Here is a 7,052-nt window from a genome sequence, read left to right as displayed (position 1 = left end):
AGCTCCAGAACACAGTGTCATATAGGAGTGTGGCCTGCTTGATGAACAACGTTGATGAAAAACCAAAACCAAAAAAATCTTATTTTAATTTAAAGGCTATAAATACCATCCATGTGCAAATACAACTTGTAAGATAAAAGCTTGCCAAGTGTCTTTGTATGTGTTATATATGATAGTATCTCAATTAGAGCCGATAACCCTGTTTATATATCTACTTCTGAACTCATTGCTGGAAATATTGTTTGAATAAGAAGTGCTGATTAGGCTATATGGCTGTACAAAAACTAAATTGTGATATACAACTTCAGTTCTTGTAGGAATTTCAGGATGAATTTTTACTGCCAGTTACACAGCACCATCATTATTTTTGGTCTAAAATAAAATCGCAGAACGCTAACTCTCTTCTTGCTGTGCGCAGAAACAAAATTTTGCTGAAATGGAAACAACTTCTCATTGGTAATTGTATTCCCAATGGAGGAATGTGGTTCGAAAATGTGTTGCACACTGTTTTTCTAGTACGTTTCTCCAGGATCATTTAATGGTTTGTTGAACCTTGATATTCCTACTTGATGAAGCCGAGGCTGGTATTTGCATCAGAATGGCACAGCGTATGGTTGGATGCACATGAGAAAAGACAGACCTTCTGTGGGCCAGCAGCACTCGTAAAACTGAATTCTGTGGCCCCCTCAAGGGCGCATGGCAGCCAGCAGCAATCACAGCATCCATCAGCGATCACATGCATTGATGTTAATGAATATGAGAGAAAACCCTCCTTTACTTTTGAAACTCCTCTAAGAGATGACTTTGAGACAGACTTAAAAGTGTGGTGCTTGATAATATTGCTCATGAAGACATGACCACAATTTAGTTAAGGCACAAAGCCCATGGAGATATTGTCCTGCAGGAGGTTTTCTATACCTGTGCAGCACCAACGCTGGTGCCGCTATAGTTGTTGGAAAACGGGAACAGTCCTGCGATGGAAAAGCTGGGCAGGAATAGAAAGGAAGCAGCAGGACCCTGGAAGTGATGAATCCAGTATGTTGCCATTTTTTCAGAGCAGCAAGCATATACAAAGGCAGCCTGTGGACTTCCAGATAGTGACCTAGGACTGCTGACGTGTGGGATCTTCACCAAGGAACACCACGAACAGTATCATACTAAGCAAAACCTAGCAATTACAGAGTAAGTGTATCTCCTGAAACAACAAAGAGGAAGCTTTAACTCAGTCATGTGATGCTCCATGATGATTCACAATCGTTCAAAGCAGTCATCGGGGTGCTTAGATGTTCTCTTTAAAAAAAATAAAAATCCCATTCAACTTTGAGGACCGGTAGGAGCAACTAACAGAATTTATGTACTCATTTTAAGAGTTAACCCAAACCAGGACCGTTGTTCCTCTCTTCACCTTCAGATTCTGACTGGAGATAAATGGGACACAGAAGAAGCCAACTTGCATCTAACTTCCAAAAAACATTGTTCTGAGTTTTTACCACCTTCAGTTTGCCTTACAACATATCAAATATTTTGGTCAATTTGGAAAAACTTCTTCATTTTGAATATGGCCAGTATAGGTACAGGCATAATTCTGTTAGTCTGAGAGAATGATGACAAAATTGCATAGACTGTTAGAAGTAGTGACTTACTGTTTCTCTTTGATTATAACAAACAGTACAACACGCATGCTGACGAATAATTTAGACTAGATTCTGACTAGATCTTAGATTCATGAAATTGTTACATCTGAAGGAACCGTGAGACTGTGTCCCTGGGACTGCAAAAAAAATGAATTGTTTTTCTGCTGTGTTTTTGGACTCTTTTCAGTGTTCATAATATCTGAACCTGATCTGTTAGCCCACAATGGGACAATCTGCCGTCAATAAATTTCAGAAAGCAAGGAGTTGCTTTGAAAAGAATGCAGATCGGATCCTCATCCATAAGAAGAGACAGGATGACGAAAACTTGAACAATTAGTTCAAAAACATCTTTCAGTGCATACAGCTGTGCGTCTGGGATATGCAGGAAGGTATTTTCTGCCATTTTCTTGGCACCTAGCATGAGGGGAGAGGAGTCTCAAGCCTGGGCTTTATTAAATGCTTATTGACTTGATCTATTCTGTTGGGTGAATCACACAGAGAATTTCACAATGTGGCATGAGCACAACTATGCAGAAGAACTGAACATAATATGTATGTTTGGAAAGCTAGTACATGGCATTACTGGATCAAAAGATCAGGGGCAATTAACATAATAAGCTACTCTAGTTTCTGGCGTAAAGCCTCGTAATTCCTGGTTGAACTAGAGAATGTTTTTCAGAAAGTGATCTAATTCTGATCACTGCTAACAACACTGTTGTAATAGACAATTAGCTTCACTGCTAAATTATGTATGCTTGGTCCAGCTTCTTATTCAGCTATTTGAGAGTTAAAATTCTGACACTGGCTTTAGTTTTGCCTTTGCCTGCTGTAAATAAGAAGCTCCCCGTTCTCATAGATTTTCTTACAAATCATTTGTTTCCAGTATATTTTCAAGCCTCCTTTCAAAAACCTTTTTGGATAGATTATAAAGGATTTATTTGAATCCCCTGAGATTTTGACAAGCCCACAACTTTGAATTTGTGAATATTTGATGTCACAGATTTTCATTCTGAAAATTAATATTGGCAAATTGGAAAGCTTTTAAGTGTGGTCCTCAAAACAAGTTACAGATGGCAATACATCACCTTTTTTTCTGTCTCTTATTCCTGTGCTATATGTACAAAGATCACCTTTGGATTATGGCCACATAATCAAGTTGCCACAAGGTTAAGATGAACTTTGAGGTAGCAGATTACATCCTCTGCTCCATAACTGACCTGGTGTAGCTCCTTCTCCCTCCCGTGCTGAAGTCGGATCACTTGCTAAGAGAATGTGCTTTTGTTAAGGGGCAAGTGAGGTTGCACCCATCGGCAGGCGAGAGGATGCACAGAACCAGATCCCACAAAGTGGCTGAACCCCACCAGTCCCTGTGTTAGTTTAAGGCATTATAGCATCCTTGTGGGATTATTCAGCTACTGTTTTACATTGGCCATACGCGTGTAGTTGTCGGTCCAGAATGAACACTCCACTTCTCTCCCATCCTGTATGTGTGACCTGCATTCTTTTTTGTGACCTCATTAGACAAGAAAAACAAGAGAAAAAAGAAAGGTTGCGGTTTTCTACATGATTAGAATATAAAGATGTTGTATGGTACCAATTTAGAGATAAGATAAGAAATCATAAGTCTTGGATTTTAAGTTCAATGTCTACATACACATATCCTTTTCAATTCAGTAGGGGTATGAGTGAGTCATTCAAGGAAATCCTGACCGGGCAACACATTAAATTGGATTAAGACCAAATGTTATGTTTCACTTGAGCCTTAAGCAAAATCTGTACCACCATAAACTTATTGTAAGAGCTAAAAGTGAATTACATTCACAGCAACCCTACGAATTAATGAAAAACTTCACAGCTATATGCAATACATCGCTACTAATTCAACAGTTTTGAAGATGTCCCGACTGAAAACATGGTTCTGAGAAATTTTAAATCCATGCTCACTGTCAATCTCTTGGCAGAAGGCTCCATCTCCTGAATTAGGTCAAAGCAAGACATTTCAAACAATCTTTAAGTAATTGTTATAATAATTATATGAAAAAAAACAGTCTGGAGAAATCTCTGGAAACTAGCTGACTGTGTAATAAAGGCCTAAAAGGAAGGGAAAGTAAGACTTACAGACTACTTTGTAATAAATCTCTGGATGAGAAAGGAGGACTATTTCTCATCAAAAAGTTAGGGCGGAAAAGCTTCAACTTTGGGAACTGACCAAATGCCTATATTGGGGCCTGGTACTTCTCTGCTGAAATGAAGAGTTCTGCAACAATTCTCAGTGGACGCAACCTGGGGGCCACAGAGACAAGAAGAGGAGTTTCTAAGCAGTTAGAGAAGTGGCCGTTTTCTGTTTTTGTGTCCCATTGGATCTCAGAGAGCGCATGCAGACACACTGATGCACACAGACACACACATCTAACCGCATGTCTATCTATATGAAAGGAACTTATCGCAGTGATAGCTAGAACTAGCCCTGAAAATCAGTCTTGGAAGAAAACACCAATTCTTTATCCCTCTTAATTCCCTGTGAATCACTTAGAAGACAGGATTCGTCAGTTGGGTTAGCACAACAAATAAGAGTATATACAATGGTCTGCCTTGCTTCTTATAAAAGTAAGGGTGCTAACAGTGGCCACACTACACAGTTACAGACCACTCTCATTGTGATGCCTTCTTAAACAACCTCTCAAAATACTTGTGTTAAGATCAAAGGCACTACTTTGGGTAAAAATAATAACAGAGTTTCCCTATATTGAGACAGCTGATAGCAAATGAACGTGGCAGTTGCGTAGCGGTTGAGTACATGCATTTTGTGGATGAGTGTTGAGAGGAGGCTGCGTCCACGTTCAGTAAAGGTGCTGCTTTGTCCTGGAAAACAGCCAGTTCACTTGGAGCATCAGAGAAAAGGGAGTCAGATTTCTGTGATCAGGTGTTGAGGGTTTTCACCTCTTCAGCGGCTGGCAAGATGCTTACGAACATTAGAGTTCACATTGAGAAGACAAATTCCCATTCACATGACTTCTTATCTAGCAAATCTGTGTTCACCGAAGCTTGCTAAAATCACCCCCCTGCCTGAACTTCTGCGTAAAAGATCTGAAATAGTAATGTGAACTAAGAAAAGCGCAGGAGAATTTTGCTTTTATTTACCATAATTAACATTTTGAATTAAAGATTTTTCCACAGTATTATACATTCCTAGTGGATAAGTGAATTGTTTTGTGAATATTCAAACTGACTTAACCTGACTGCTTGATGATGGTATGGGGAAAGGCTGTTTTTCTTATTCTTGTACAGTTACAAACAAGCTTATTTCAGGCAGCATTTTCCTTTAGCTGTGCTATGTTGTATTTCAATGTTGTTTTCTTTCATTGTGGTAATTATTTATCTGTTTGCCATCTCTGATGTCTAGCACATAGCTATTTAAAGTGCTTGTGAAATAAAGAACAATTTATGCTCTGTTTTTCTACAACTCTGCTGTTGCTACTAAGTAATATGTACTCCTATTTGTCTGCAATAAATCATTTGTAAAAAAATCACAGTTATAAAGATGTGGTGGATTATGCTACTCTTTGTAAATATCCTTGACAAGCAGATAAGGACTGTGGACAAAATAGACCAAAACCTAATTAAGAAACAACATGTTGTTCTCCATAAGGGAGAAAGCATATTTTCAAAGCAAAAGCTGAACTGAAGTCTAAACTAACTCACTCCGAACTCAGAATACCAGTTCTCCTGACATGGTCAATGACACAGAATTTAATTTCTCCTTCTCCCAATACTCAAACAGGCAATTATGAACCAGCAACAACACAGTTTGGTAATTATCATTTGAAGTCATCATTTAGTTGTTCTGATACCAAATAGGGTTTCTGCCAAAGAAAACTTTGTTAGTTATTCAAATAGCATTGCATTAAGCATTCAAAAGACTTCGAAAACTCGAAACAGCAGACACGTCCTATGGGATTCACAGCTCATATTGTCAATCCATCCTCTGTCCCATGATCATCACTGTGATTTACAAAAATAAAACCAGAAAAAAACCTAAAAAACAATATGGGCCAAATAACAGCTGTTCTAAATTGTCATAGCTTTTTGCAGTCAAGGAAGAATGATGCTGATTTACACCCGTGGAGATTCCAGCTCAGATCTTTCATTTTCTTCCTTACAATATGTCAATAAGGATCATAATAGTAGCCAATGATAATAGATCTTAGGTAGTATTCATATTTTCTTTGTATTTAGTACAAAGTCCTCTTAGTATTTTGCACTACACTCAAGTTGTTTTTCTCTTTTCTCCAGACATTTTCTTTTCTCCTCCTCTTTCTTTTGTGTCTTTTCCCTTGAGATGTTATTGTTATTTGAACTGGCAAAGAAACAGGTTCCAATTTTTTTCTCCAAAAGAAAGCAGATTTGTTTGAATCTCTCTTGGCAGCACGTTCCCCACCCATGGGCCACCATGGAAGTACCAGCCTCTGCGCTTAGTGACAACTCGATTGTTCTAGATATTTGTTGTTATTGTAACGTGCCTGCATAATGAGCACAACTCCAGAATACTTAGCTTGTTGAGAGCTTGGAAAAAGAAGATGCGAAATTTTATCTTCTCTCCTTCTTCTAGTCTCTTTGCCATATGAGAGGATTACAAAGAGGCTTGAAACTTGTCAGCTGCCAGAACAGAAATTCCTGATTTCCAAGCAAGCTTATGTTAACATCTAGCTGGTCTCTTATGTACAATTTGTCCTCCCAGTGCAAGAACTGGAAGCTGCATAATCAAGGCATGACTGCACTGGGATGTGCTAACCTGGCAGATGGTTCCTCTGGAGCTACTAGCAGCTGGTGTAGTTTAGAAATGCCTTTTGGTTGCTTTAAACTGTTTGGGAGCTGGCATTGGACTAACACGAGGATCAAGCTATTCAGCCCTCTTTCCCCCACACCCCTTTATGTGATTGCCAAGTCCAAATTGAATGCCTCAGAGAATCTGCATCAAGAATTTGGAGCTTAACCCGGAAACCTACTGGATCAGAGGCTGTATCTGTACTATCAGTATTTGTACAGCGATAGGCTGTCACATCCTTCACCCTGTGGGAAATAATTCTGCACCAGATATGGTACACTGCAATAATGAAGCCTGAAGGCTCACAAACTCATTGGTCATCCTAGCCAAATCTCCATCTGCCAAAATAGGTTGTCTCCTGGCCAGCCACAAAAAACAAGGTACTTTTGCCAGCTATTGCTTTTGGGGTATCTAGTAATGGCGATGCATAAAAAGGCCAAGTTTACAATCAGATCTAAGAGTCTGGGGTCAGTTATTTCAGCTAAGGATGATATCGGCAAAAGTAAAATCTAAGTGAAAGTTCAAGCATTGGAGATCATTGAGGTAACTGTGAATGAGCTAAGAAGGACTTGTGAATTTTAAGGATAAAATAG

The sequence above is a fragment of the Chroicocephalus ridibundus genome, chromosome Z, assembly GCF_963924245.1.
Source record: "Chroicocephalus ridibundus chromosome Z, bChrRid1.1, whole genome shotgun sequence".
NCBI classification, from domain to species: Eukaryota; Metazoa; Chordata; class Aves; order Charadriiformes; family Laridae; genus Chroicocephalus; species Chroicocephalus ridibundus.
This window is presented reverse-complemented; position numbering follows the sequence as displayed.